This window comes from Petaurus breviceps, unplaced genomic scaffold, assembly GCF_028583685.1.
Source record: "Petaurus breviceps papuanus isolate PSGF00001 unplaced genomic scaffold, PetGlider_PUasm1.0 90617, whole genome shotgun sequence".
Classification (NCBI taxonomy): Eukaryota; Metazoa; Chordata; class Mammalia; order Diprotodontia; family Petauridae; genus Petaurus; species Petaurus breviceps.
Genome location: NW_027187287.1, coordinates 999,919 through 1,014,898, shown reverse-complemented (window position 1 = coordinate 1,014,898; position 14,980 = coordinate 999,919). Strand labels below are relative to the sequence as shown.

At 39.1% G+C, this 14,980-nt stretch overlaps 1 long non-coding RNA gene across 2 annotated transcripts in view; it reads right to left on the bottom strand.

Annotated features, from left to right (window-relative positions):
- Positions 1-605: 605 nt before the first annotated feature.
- Positions 606-14,980, bottom strand: part of LOC138142865 (uncharacterized) — a 104,820-nt gene continuing 90,445 nt past the window's right edge. For both annotated transcript variants that reach the window (XR_011163552.1, XR_011163551.1), the window contains one exon: positions 606-798. This is a non-coding gene — a long non-coding RNA (uncharacterized lncRNA). The remainder of the gene's footprint in view (positions 799-14,980) is intronic.

Below are 14,980 nucleotides of genomic sequence, written 5' to 3'. Positions count from 1 at the left end.
TTTGGTAGTCCTAGAAAGATTTCAAACTTTATTATTATTATTATATCTGTTATGGTGATCTGTGATGAATGATCTTTAATTATAGTTGTTTTGGGATGCCAGGAACTATACCCACATAATGTGGTAAATTTAATAGATGAATGTTGTGTGTATTCTGACTGTTCCACCAATTAGCCATTCCTCCATCTCTCTCCCTCTCCTTAGGCCACCTATTCTCTGAGACACAACAATGTAGAAGAATATTACATAAACTTAGTTGATAAAATAGCAGTAGGGTTTGAGAGGATTGACTCCAATTTTGAAAGAAGTTCTGCTGTGCATAAAATGCTATCAAACAGCATTACATTCTATAGATAAATCTTTTGTAATAGAAAAAATCAATAGATATGGTAGACATCACTGTTGTCTTATTCTAAGAAATTGCCATAGCCACCCCAACCTTCAGCAACCACTACCCTGATCCCTAGCAGCTATTAGCATCAAGGCAAGACCCTCAACCAGCAAAAAGATTACAACTTGTTGAAGGCTCAGATGATAGTTAACATTTTTTAGCAATAAAATATTTTTAAATCAAGGCATGTACTTTTTTTACATAACACACTTAATAGACTACATTATAGTATATCTTTTATATGTACTGGGAAACCAAAAATTTCATTTAACTCTCTTTATTGGGATATTCATTTTATTGTACTGGTCTGAAATCAGATCTGCAATATCTTCTAAGTATTTCTGTAATCTGGAACTGATGGGACTCCTCTGGGTTGTTGCTGGTACAGGCGGTCATACAACTCTTGCCTAGTGAGAGTTAATAGGATAAAGAAGTGATTATTAGAGTTTATCTTGCTTTCTGACAAAAGAAAGGAAGTGAAACTATTTACCTGCTACCTAGATGAAGGTGAAAAGATTCTTAGAAAATTCTAAAGGAGCAAAGATTTTTGCATCCCTTTCACCCTCCAAGGGACTCTCAAGGGGGGGAAGTTATTGTTGGTGGGGCTAGAGAAGACTAAATGGATGATGGTACAGGGAGATTCTCAGTTTTAACCTTGACCTTGGGACAGACTGCAAGCAAGAAGGTAGTTGCATGACCTCTTAAGATACCTTACTATAGATGACCCTGACAGATGATAAGAGTCAATGACTTTGCAGGAAATATCATCATTGCTATAGTGCCAACATTCCTAGTGATGAGGTATGGACTCTGAGAGCCCCCTCCAGCTCTCCTTGAGTCCTTAAGGTATAGGCTCTGGGAACCTCCCTTGGACTCTTGATTAAATCATCCCATTTGATGAGGCAAGTCTGTTACTAGACTTCTCACTCTTGAACTGGCTTAGCCCACCATTGTTTGTGTTCTTCAGGTAGCTTCCCACCCTTAATCACTCATTGACCTCATGACCACCCCTAGATTCCTCCCACAACCTTCTGAATATACGACTCCATCTCACACCATGTGTGTGAGAGCACTACAGAAGGCCATGTGGGAGAGTGCCATAGAAGAGTGAGAGCGCCATAGAATGACCTAGCACAGACTTACTCTGTGTCTAATACAAGCGAACTTTTAATAAATTTTACTTTTCTTTGGCTGAGAAGACTCGAGTTGAATTCATTCAGCAGGACCTGGCGTGTTGGTATTTTGGGGTCTCTAAAGCAATCCTAGTCCTCTTAGTGGGTAACTTGGAAAAACTGCTAATCACGGGTTCTTCTCCAGCTGGGACTGGAAGGTATGTAAGCCTCTCTCTTTCCCTAGTACCTTGGAAGTGAAGTTTTTTTGTTTGTTTCTGTTTTCTTTGTTTTGTGTTTTTTTTTGTGTGTGTGTATGGTTTTTTTTGGACCTGACCTCTCAGGTCCCATTAGGTCAGACAGCTAGGAGGCTGTTTTGTGCTCAGCCTGACCTCAGGTTTTTGGTCCTATTTGGTTATTTTGGAGAACATGGACATGTGTGAAGTTTCTGAAGAATGGAAGATAAGGACATCTCATCTGGAAGTGTAAGCCATATTGTATGTTTATTTCATGAATTTAAAGCATGGTCAATACATGTACAGAGGAGTTAACTTTTCATTTCTAACCATTTCCATAAAAGAAATGCTGGCAATAATATGAAAATTCAGTTTTGCTGTATGAGTAAAAACTTTGAGCCATGGTTTTTGGCTTGATTGTTTAATTCCTGTAGAATTCATACACATCGGCATACAAACAACTCTCAACAGGTCTTAGACACTTATACATATGACATTCTATTTGATTTCTGCTAATGACAGAGATCTATTAGCATTCTATCAGTTGATCTGGGCTGAAATCATGGGCTCATCTTCAATTTATCCCTCTCCCTCATTCTACCTAAATCTGACCAAATTCTGCTAATCAGCAACATTCATCCCATCTTGTAGATCCAATGGCTACTATTTAGTTCTAATAACTTGCTTTTATATGGTGTTTTAAGGTCTGAAAAGCACTGTGCATATGTTTATTCATTTGATTCTCACAATAACCTTGTAAGTATAAAATTGAAAATTGATTTTAATTCAATTTTTAAGAAAGTTGCCATATTTTTAATATTCTCCCATTAAGTATGAGTCTAAATTCCTTAGCTCTGTAACTTTATCCTCCACCTACATTCTGGAGAAAATTTCCTTTTGTCTTGTAATTACTTCTACTCTTTACTCTGGTAACCTCAAGTCCTTTGAGTCTTAATTCTATTATTTTAATTTGTATCTCCACCCTGGTATCGTCCACCTTCTAAACCTTACCCACCACTCATCCTTGGTGTTGTTGGTGAGTCTTGTCTGACTCATCCTGACCTCTTGGATACCAAGGGCCTTCTATACTTCAGTATCCCTCAAAATCTAACTAAGTTCCTGTTCATCGTTTCCATGACACTCTCTATCCATCTCCATCCTCTGCCATCTCCTCCTTCTTTTGCCTTCAATTTTTCCCAACATCAGGGCCTTTTCCAATGAATCCTATCTTCTCATTATGTGCCCAAAGTATTTAAGCTTCACCTTCAGTATTTGACCTTCCAGTGATAGTCTGAATTAATTTCTCCAAGTATTTACTGATTTGATTTCCTAGTTGTCCAAAGGACCTTCAAAAATCTCCAGCACCATAATTCATAACTCAAAAGCGTTGATTCTACAGTGCTCAGATTAATTTATAATCCAACTGAAGAGGGTACCCACTAAGAGGGTTAGGGTTGCTCTGTAGACCCCAAAATACCAACACACCAGGTCCTGCCAAATGAATTCAAGTCTTCTCAGCCAAAGAAAAGTAAAATTTATTAAAAGTTCGCTTGCATTAGACACAGAGTAAGTCTGTGCTAGGTCATTCTATGGTGCTCTCACAGTGCTCTCACTATTCTATGACACTCTCACTATTTCATGGTGCTCTCACCCTTCTATGGCATTCTAGGGTGCTCTCACACCACATGGTGTGAGATGGGGTCTTATATACAGAAGGTTGTGGGAGGAATCTAGGGGTGGTCTAGAGGAGGAGTTTGGGGAGGGTCTTCAGGAGGAGTTAATGAGGTCAATGAGTGATTAAGGGTGGGAAGCCACCTGAGAACACAAAAAATGGTGGGCTAGGCCAGTTCAAGGGTGGGAAGTCTAGTAACAGACTTGCCTCATCAAATAGGATGATTTAATCAAGAGAGGTTCCCAGAGCCTGTACCTCAAGGACTTAAGGTGAGCTCCAGAGGGCTCCCAGAGCCCATACCTCATCATTAGTACTATTTTTGTTCATCATCACCTATTTACATTGGGAGAGCTACTGTGAACTATAAAGATTTATCACCATATACCACATGAATCTGGTCCTTTATTTCTAGGATTTGTTGCTTCATTTTCCCATATTCAATTACTCTATTAGGGGATTGTGACAATGATTGTTGACCTTTATTTTGTTTTAGGTATCTTTATGGTTTGGTTTTTCTTTTCACCTTCCATTGCTGCCTTTACTAGGCTTCCCATCTCCCTGAGATCAGGGTTTTTCAGTAGCAGCCCAAAGTCATTGAAATGTTGAAAGGTCCTCTAGAACCTTAAAACTTTTCCATCAAGGGCTGTGGTGTAGTAAAAGGAATATCTAAGGTCCTCAGCCACATGGGCTAAGCTAGCTCTTTTCCTTAAAAGATATTAAAACTATCTTCAGAACTTAATTGGCTTAGGAGAATAAAGATTCATGTGGTTGATGTTTCTTCTTGTCTGTCTGAATACAAAAGGGTTAGGCACAGGGGTGGAGAACCTGTGGCCTTGAGGCTATATGTGGTCTTCTAGGTCTTTGTGCATGACCTTTTGACTGAGTCCAAGTTTTACAGAACAAATCTTTTTTCTTTTTGGAGGGGGGAAGATAAGGCAATTGGAGTTAAGTAACTTGCCCAAGGTCACACAGCTAGTGTGTCAAGTGTCTGAGTCTGGATTTGAACTCAGGTCCTCCTTACTCCAGGACTGATGCTCTATTCACTGTGCCACTTAGCTGCCCCAACAAATCCTTTAAGGGGATTTGTTCTGTGAAGGATCTAGAGGGCAACATATGGCCTCAAGGCTGCAGGTATCCCACCCCTGGGTCAGGGTATCAGAAAATTTAACTCCTCCCTGAAGCTTCCTATCTTCAAACTGGCAGCATGATCAACAATAGTATAGGGAAGCTGATGGGAGCTGAATCAATGTTATATAATCACTGGATATTTTTCCATTTCTATGGCTAATTAAACCTCTAATGTTAACTGTTAAATGGTCTGAATGTCTCATTTTGCTATGATCTTGAACTTGAACTACAGGCAGTACTGAGGTAGTCAGCTGGTTAACCTGGTCTGCCTAGTCTATTATATCTGGCTACCATTCCTTGTTTTTCCCCTCCCTCCCCACACCCCTCCATCACTGCCCCCCCCATCACTATTTTATTAAATCTCTCCTTTCTTTGTACTCTGTGGAACTCTTATTCTATTGGTAACAAACTGTCCTTCATGTTAGACATGTTCTGCTCCACCCTTTTCATCAATTGAACACCTGGTGCCCTTCAAAAGACATTGCATTCCTGGTCATACTCGCAAGCACTACATGTACCTTCACTTATGCCTTATATATGCCCTCCCCAGGAGCATTTTTGTTCTTCATTGCTATGTCCAGACTCTTTCCTTATCACTATTACTCAGAAACTCCTTTTTCTTTGAGGTTCACTCCATTCAAATATGTTGTTCCCTATTTAAATCTTGGTGGCTATTCTCTACCAGCCTGAAGATCAATCTTTCTCCTTTCTCAAGAAATTCAATATTTAGTTCACAGTCTTTCTCTCCTTCCCAAACCCCAGTCCGTACACCTAGATACTTCAATTTACATATTGACATTCCCTTAAATACCTGAGTAATGGTAGTAGCAGGAGCATCTCAAAGGGCCACTGGGAAACAAGTCATATTCCAATACCCTCACCTTATCCAATGAGTCAGGTGAAATGAGTGAAGGTACAACCAGAGCTAAAAAGGATTACCAGGGAAGTTGTATCATCAAGATGGAACCAGGTCTCACTGAGAACCAGAAAGATGGAAAGATTTAAGAAGAAAGCAAATTTGTTACCTATGGAGCAGTCATTCTAGAGAACACAGTGAAAGGGATGAGTAGCTTTCAAATGGTTCATTAGGGGAAAGAGGTTAGGTTGAGGAGGATGGAAAAAAGGGAGCAAGTAGTCGGGGATGAAGAACAGAGTATAAATAATTATAGCTGGGGGTTCAGTGTCACTGGAGGGGAATGGATATGACTGGGTAGGAGCTTGTTGACCATTGATGGAGGAGTTCAAGTAGGTTATTAACATCACTAGGGGTTTGGCCTCAGGGCACAGTCCTATCTGCAGAGGACCTTGTCAAACCCTTTATTGAGAAAACTGAGACCAATTTTTTTGAATTTCCTCTTCTCCTCAACTTTAAACTTTACATTATTTTTGCATTATATTCCCTACTCTCTTCTGCTTTGTTTCAGTCTGGGAGAAAAAGTTTTCTCAACTCCCTACTTGGTTTCTTGATTCTCTCTTCTGTATCTTCCAAGAGTTTAACCCTTCAGTCATCCTCTTTCCCAAATTTTCAGTCTCTCTTTATCTATTGCCTCCTTCCCCACTGGTTACAAACATACCATACCTTTCTGAACCCTATGTAATCCTGCCTTAGAGACAAGCAGCTGAGAGGTAGCTTTCAAAGGTTAGAGAGGGACACAAGTTATCTCTGGAAACTGCATATATTTCTGGTTTCTATTTACTTAGAATGGGATTTTATAAGAGAAGCATAAGCCAGGTGAACTGATTGAAGAAGTAGAAGAGTCACTGGGAATTTACAGGGGATGGCATATGTGTCAGCCAGGCCCCTTCCTGTTTGCCAGGGAGGAGCATAGGATAGAACTGGAACTGAGATGCTGATGATAGTGATCTAAAGAGCAGAGGCAAACAGATGGTGCTGGGAAGTGGTGTGAGGCAGTGACCAGATGAGGGCTGGAGTGAAGATGGCAAAATCAGCAATCCATGGTCAGTGAGATGCTTGGAGCCCAGTGCACAATCATCCTGGGTTTCCCTCCTCTTTCTTGGGAGTATAAACCAGAAAAAGCTTTCTACTCCACAACTGTCCCTACAGTTGAGAACAACTTAATATTTACCAATCTGTCATGTCCTGCTTTTTTTCCTATAATCCCAGTTGAGGAGGGAGGAAAGAAAGCCATTTGTCCAGCTTAGTCCCTCATTAGCTTTTCTTATACTGCATTCAAAAAGGTTGTCTAGAAGGTATGACCTAATGATGTATGTATGCATATGCATTCTATATGCATTCTGGAAAATGATTTAAAAAAGCAAACATTCTCCCTCATCAACTCCACCTTATCCCGGCTGAGTTGGGGGAAAAAAATAATACTCTCCCTTTGAGTGAACAATCTCAGCAATGTTCTTCTGTACTAACAAACTCATGGCAAATGGCTATTTATTTTAGATTTTTTTTTAAACTAGCAACTGCAGATAACAGAAACAATAGCAAGTAAAATGCATTTCCAAATGCCAGCTGCTTTACCCAGCAGCTGAAAGGAGCACAAATGGTGTTCTCCCTACTCACTGTCCAGGCTCCCGGAAACTGGATCAGAGGAAAAAGCAGTGAGTGATAGTCTGGTAAACGGGAAGCAAATTCCTGCTTCAGGGATGTGGGAGGATAGAAAGCTTCTGAGCTATGCTTCTGGGAAAGAGGGCATGAGTGAGTGGATGAATGAATGAAGAAAGTACTTATTAAAGCATTTATTATGTGCCAAGCCTGTACTAAATGCTAGGGATACAAACACAAAATCAAAGATAATCCCTGCCCTCAAGGAGCATACATTCTAATAAGGGAGACAACACAAGAGAGTAGTATCCAGAAAAGGATATTTTGGTTTGGAAAGTTACTTCTCTGTAAGTGAATGGAGCCATAAAGGAATAAAATAACACATCTGTTTTAGGAATAATTATACATTGGTTTCATTGTGATTCCAGAACTAGAAAGGAGGGAGGCTGGGGGCTGGGAAAAGTGGATGCATTTACAGTGGAATGGTGATTGGTGGAAAGTCCAGGGAATGAAATGAAGATGGCAAGGATCCTGGGGCTAGTAATGGGTGATAGATTTGCCCAGGAAGTCCCTTTCAAAACCAGCTCAGATGAAGTTTCCAGGATTGCTCTGTACCTCTCCATAGCCTTTTGGCTCTATAAGGCAGTTATACTTTAAAGTACACACACACACACACACACACACACACACACACACACACACACAAACACACACACACCTCTTTGCTTGATCCAACCATCTCCTCCAGCTACTATCCTACAGCTCTCTTTTTTTTTTCACAGCGAAACTCCTGGAAATAGTTATTGTTGCTTATGGCATCCACTGTTACTTCCCACTCACTTCTCAGACCCTTTTAAACTGGTATCCAAATTGATCACTCAATTGAAGTTCTGCTATTTGCAGAACTGTCAATGTCCAGAGGTGCTGGTAAAATATTTAATAACTGACTTTCAAAGTATACAGGACACACTTTTAAGTTTAATCTGCATTTTAACACTTTCCTCATCACTTTTTTAAGTCTAGACAATCAATAGCAACAACAAAATAAATCAAGCCCCAATTTGTAGTGTTTGCTGATTTCCAATGTGAACATTGAAAATTTAACAATGACTCTCCAGAGCCTGTCTGAGCTGTTTACAACACATCCTTAAATGTAACTCAGTTTTTGGAACTTAGCCAAAAAGCAAGGAGCAAGGGAAAATACAATAGGGAGCCTGGTGGCTGGCAGTTTTCTTTCCAATGTTCTCTAACCTTTGAGGGAACTTCAGACTTTATCTTGCATATATCTTGTTTGTACATAGTTGTTTCATGTTTTCTTCTCCATTTGGATTGAGAGCTCTTTGAAGACAGGGACCATTTTTGCCCTTTCTTTATAACCTCAGTGCTTAGAATAGTACTTGGAAAATAGTAGGTGCTTGATAAATGCTTGTGAACTTAACTTGTCTACCTATAGGCAAACAGCCTAGAGGACCTCTGATCTTGATCTTAGGAAAAAATATAAAAGTAAGATAGATAGAAACCATCATAAGTAAATTAGAGTGACAAGGAAAAGAATATCTGTTAAATTTATTTATGGGAGAAGAATTTGTAAGCAAACAAAATATGAGGAAACATATATAAAATGGACAATTCTGATTACATAAAATTCAAAAAGGTTTGCATAAATAAAATCAATACAACAAAAATTAGGAAGAAAATTTCCTGTATCCTCAGTGCTTAGCACAGTGCTTTCCACACAGTAAGTGCTTAATGAATGCTTTTATTCTTCATTCAAGAGAATCAAGTACATGGGTGGGGGTGGGATATATGCAGCAAGTATCTTTGAAAAAGGTCTCATTCCTATGACATATAAAAAACATTCAAATTTGAATTTATAAATGGTCAAAGGAGATGTACAGTCACTTTTCAGAGGAAAAAGGTCAAACAATCAATGGCCACATTTAAAAAATACCCTAATTCAGTAGTAATTAGAGAAATTAAAATTAAAACAACTGAGGTTCAATTTCATCCATATCAGATTTGGCAAATTTGACCAAAAAAAGGAAAATGATAAAGACTGGATGGGTTGTGAAAAAAATAGATGCATTAATGCATTGTTGGTGAAGTTGTGTATTGGTCCAGCTATTCTAGAAAGTAATTTGGAACTATGCCCCCAAATTAATTAAACTATTCATATCATTTGACTGAGTAATGCCACCATTAGATATTTATTTCATAGAGATTTATAAAAAAAGAGAAAAAGACCCATATGTATAAAAATATTTGTGGTAGCTCTTTTTGTGGTGGCCAGGAGCTGGAAACTGAAGGGGTATACTTCAAATGGGGAATGACTGAACAAATTATGGTATAAGAATGAGATGTAGTACTATTGTATTAGCAAATGATGGAGATGGTTACAGCAAAACATGGAAAGTTTTTATGAGCTGATGTACTGTGAATTGAGCAGAACCAAGAGGACAAATTATACAACAATATTGTAAAGATGAAAGACTTTGAAAGATTTAGGAATTCTGGTTAATACATTCTCATGAACTCATGGTGCAGATTAAAACATTTTTTTTTGACATGGCCAATGTGAAATTTTGTTTTGTTTGACTAAATATGTTTGTAATAAGTGTTTAAGTTTTCTTTCTCTTTCGTTGGAGAATTAGGGGAGGGGCAGCCCATGGGAAAAAGGAAAAAGTGAAAGAATGCAGATTTTCATTGATCAAAAACATAAATTAAAATTTAGAAAAATAACTCAAGATGATGATATGGGTAAATGGAAGAAGATTCCAAATATAATAAAAACATACTATGAGTTAATGTATTAAGAGAAGCTCAAGAAGAAAAAAGAAAGCAGCATAAGAAATGCCTTAGGGGCAGCTAGGTGGTGCAGTGAGTAAAGCACTGGCCCTGGAGTCAGGAGGACCTGAGTTTCGTTCTGGCCTCAGACACTTAACACCCATACACACACACACAAAAAAGACTAGCCATGTAACCTTGGGCAAATTACTTAACCCCAATTGTCCTCCAAAAAAGCAAAAAAAAAAAAAATAATAAGTAATGTCTTAGAGAAAAGATTAGCTTGACTGCAAGGACTCCGATTCTGAATAGAAGAAATGAAGCAATAGAAAACAATATATGTTAAAACCGAAGGAAAAAGTTGAAATAAGAACAAATAGCCTAAAAAGAAGATAGAAAAACTTATCAAAGTAGAAAAGTCATTGAAAAAGAGAACAGAGCAAACAGAAACCAATGAATCCATCAGAAAATAGGACATTTTAGAACAAAGTTTAAAAAAATGAAAAAGAAAAAGAAATTATAAAGAAATACTATAAAAAAAACTGACCTAGTAGGGACGGCCAGATGGCTCAGTGAGTAAGAGCATTGGCTCCAGTGTCGGGATGACCTGGGGATCAAATCCGGGCTCAGATACTTAGCACCACACCCAGAAGTAACTGGCCGTGTAACCTCAAGCAAGTTACTTAACCCTGATTGCTTTAAAAAAAAAAAACTGACCTAGATAATAGGTTGAAGAGATATAATTTGAGAATCACCAGACTCCTTGTAAATAACGACCAAACAAAAAACTTGGATGCCATATGCAATAAATCATAAATCAAGTGGAAAAAAAATCCCAGATTTATAAGAACCAGAGGACAAAGTGAAACCATTGTCACCTTCTGGGGCAAAAATTGGAAACAACCAGAAAAGTCATAATCTGAATTCAGAGTTTCCAGATCAAAGAAAAAAAAAGACAGTATATGTAGCCAGAAAGAAACAGATAAAAGTATCAAGATGCAAGGCAAGATTATATAAGACTATGCTATAACTACTTAAATAGAGAGAAAATCTTGGAATATAATATTGCAAAAGGCAAAAGAATAAAGATTACAACCAAGAATAATTTACCTTGCAAAACTGAGTAAAATATTACTGGATGAAAATGGATCATTAATATAATAAAGCAATTTTAAGAATGTCTGATGAAAAATAAGAGAATCATTGAAACACAAACACAAAACCAAGAGAAACCTGGAAAGTAAATACAAGTGAGCAACTGGAAAGGACAGATGATCATCAAGTGCTTACATTCTAATAGGGGAAGAAGATGCAAGTGTTCTTTTAAAATCCCACTGTCTTCAAGGGTAATAAAGAGAACAAATATGGGAAAATTCTAGGCTTGGGGTGGTTCTCTTCCATCTTACTCATGTTAAAATATGAAAGAAAAAGGAAGGAAAAAAGAATATACTAGGAAAGAAATGAAAAAGAAGGGGGAGGAACTTTTTTTCATAATTGAGGTATATGAGAAGTAGAATAGAAAACATGGAGGGGGTAGTAGTGAAGCTGGCTTTTCTTAAACCTCACCTTTATCTCAATGAGACAAAAGTGGATTGAACTCACACACAAAAGTTTGGTGTAGAAATACATTAAATTAAACAGAGAAATAGGCAGGGACTGGGAGAGGGGAGAGTGGGGTTTAGAGAGAAGTATTAAGAAGGGATTAGTCGAAGCAAAATGAGCTTCACATTGTTTGAGTTGGTCATAAAGAGAGATTAAAAGAAGAAAAAGAAGGGGTGGCCAGGTGGCTCAGCGAGTAAGAGCACTGGCCCCAGTGTCAGGATGACCTGGGGATCAAATCCAGGCTCAGATACTTAGCACCACACCCAGAAATAACTGGCCTTATAACCTTGAGCAAGTTACTTAACCCCAATTGCTTAAAAAAAAAAAAAGAAGGAAAAGAAAATGTAAGAACAAATGATTGGGTCTTGGCTAGGTAAAGTGGGAAGGAAGAGTAGAGTAAATAGGCTATTTAAATTATAGATTTTAGTGGGCAGAGTCAAGATGGCAGAGTAGAAACAGGAACTCCACACATCTCTGGCTCCCACCACCTCCAATCCATGTAAAAGGGGACTCTGAACAAACTTTGGAGCTACAGAAACCACAAAATGACACAGAGAAGCTAACCTCCCACTGAGGACAGCCCAGCAGGCTGGCAGGAATCGGCCAGCACAGCGCTCTGGGAGCCAAGCCCAGCCCCATGCTGAGGTTTTAGCCCCAGGGTGGGCCTGACCAGCCCCGGCTGTAGGGACTCCAGATCACCAGCAGCTGTGGCAATCCAGAATTATCAACACATAAGGTCAAAGTGAGAGGTAAGTGCAGTGTGGACTTTGGGACCCAGTAGTTGGGAGTGTGTCAGCTTTTTCCTCCAGGGCAAGAAGATGCAGCCACTTGGCAGCTTCTGCTCCTGGCCTGCAGAGTGTAGGGGGACCAAGCGACCAGTCTGAGGAGTAATTGCTCTTGCTTTAACCTGCTTGGATCTGGATTGCTGTCTAGGGTGGAGGTCCTGGGGTGTGTGACCAGCTTGCCAGAGTATATGGAGGCTTCAGAGAGGGCACCCAACTACTACCTCCAGCGGCTGAGAAAACCCCAGCGTTTGGAATGTAGCTCCCCCCGTCTGGTGGCAGAGTCCTACTGTGACAAAAAGCCCAAAACAAGTAATTGAGTGGCAAAATGACCAGGCAAAGGAAACAAACCAAGCAAAGCAATCCAACATTAGACTCCTATATGAGGGATAAAAAGGATCAAAGCATGGAAGAGGAGGAAGACAGTGAAGTCAGAACTCCTGTACCAAAAGCTTCCAAGAAAAATATGAGCTGGTTACAGACCATAGAAGACCTTAAGAAGCAGATAAGAGAAGTGGAGGAAAAATTGGGAAGAGAAATTAGAATGATGCAAGAAAATTATGACAAGCAATTCGATATAGGTTGTACATGTGTAGCTATGCAAAACATTTCCATAGTGGATATATTGTGAAAGACTGACTATATTTCCCTCCATCTTATCCCACCCCCCATTTGTTCTATTCTCTACTTTGATCCTGTCCCTTTTCAAAAGTGTGTGCTTCTAACTACCCTCCTCCCCAACCTGCCCTCTCCTCCATCATCTCCCCTTTCATCCCCTTTCCCCTTACTCTCCTGTAGAGCAAGATACCCAATTTAGTGTGTATGCCATTCCCTCCCTAAGCCAAATTCAGTGACAGTAAGGTTGACTAATTCACTTTTGCCTTCCTGTTCTTCCCCTGCATTGTAACAGTTATCCCTTGCCTCTTCTATATGAGATAATTTACCCCATTCTATCTCTCCCCATCTCCTCTCATTATATTCTTCTCTCACCTTTCAATTTCACCTTTTAAGTGCCATCCCTTCCTATTCAATTGATCCTGTGCCCTCTCTCTATGTATTCCTGTATATATACATACACATACTCACATATGTATTCATAAGCACATGTACCCTTTTATATAGACATATATGTATGTATACATATATATATATATATTTGTATTCCCTTTAATTATCCTCATACTGAGAAAAGTTTCATAAGTTACAATTATTGCTTTTCCATGTAGGCATATAAATAGTTCAACTTTGATAAGTTCCTTATGATTTCTTTTCCCTGTTTACCTTCTCATGCTTCTCTTGCTTCTTGTATCTGAATGTCAGATTTTCTATTCAACTCTAGTTTTTTCATCAAGAATACTTGAAAGTCCTTTATTTCATTGAATTACCATATTTTCCTCTGAAACATTATACTCAGTTTTGCTGGGTAGGTGATTCTTGCTTTTAATCCTAGCTCCTCTGATCTCCAGAATATCATATTCCAAGCCCTTCAGCCCCTTAATGTGGAAGCTGTTAGATCTTGTATTTTCCTGATTGTGTTTCCACAATATTCTAATTGTTTCTTCTTGGCTGCTTGTAATATTTTCTCCTGATCTGGGAACTCTGGAACCTGGCTATAATATTCCTAGGAGTTCTCTTTTTGGCATCTTTTTCAGGAGGTGATCGGTGGATATTTTTAACCTCTATTTTGCCCTCTGGTTCTAAAACCTCAGGGCAATTTTGCTTGAGAATTTCTTGGAGGATGATTTCTAGGTTCTTTCTTTGATCATGGCTTTCAGGTAGTCCAATAATTTTTAAATTATCTCTCCTGGATCTATTTTCCAGGTCAGTGGCTTTTCCAATGAGATATTTCACATTGCCTTCTATTCTTTCATTTGTTTGGATCTGTTTAATAGTATCTTGATTTCTCATAAAGTCACTAGGTTCCATTTGCTCCAATCTAATTCTGAAGGAATGATTCTCTTCAGTGAGATTTCCATCTGGCATGTTTGGCTTTTTAAGGCTTTCTTTTCCTCATTGGCTTTTTGGGCCTCTTTTACCATTTGAGTTAATCTATTTTTAAGGTGTTATTTTCTTTAGTCCAGTTGTTGACTCTCTTTTCATAATTTTCTTGCATCGTTCTCATTTCTCTTCTCAATTTTTCCTCCACTTCTCTTACTTGGTTTTCAAAATCCTTTTTGAGCTCCTCCATGGCCTGTAATCAATTCATATTTTTCTTGGAAGCTTTTGGTGCAGGAGTTCTGACTTCATTGTCTTCCTCTCATTCCATGCTTTGATCCTTTTTGCCCCCCAAAAAGGAATATAAAGTTAGATTGCTGTGCTTTCTTTGATTTTTGCTTGCTCAGATTGCCACTCAGTTACTTGACTTTTGAGCTCTTTGCCACAGTAGAACTCTTTTTCCAGAGAGGAGAGCTTTGTCCCAAATTTCTAGGGTTTTTGCAGCTGCCAGAGCTATTAGGAGGGCACCATTTCTACAACCCCACACACTCTGGCTCATTGTTCACACACCTTAGGACCACCACCCAAGACCATGATCCACATCCAGGCAAGTTAAAGCAAGCTTGATTACTTTCTGAATGGCTTTTTGGTTCCCCTACAATCTGCAGGCCAGGAGCTCTGAAGCAGCTATGCAGCGGTGGCTGCAGGGGTTGCGCGACTCCGCTACTTCTTGTCCTAGGGGGCAGGGGCCAGTCTTGTTCCTTCGTCTCCCCTAGTTCCAGCAGAGTTCTACACTGACCTTTTATTTTGTCTTTGGCATTTATGG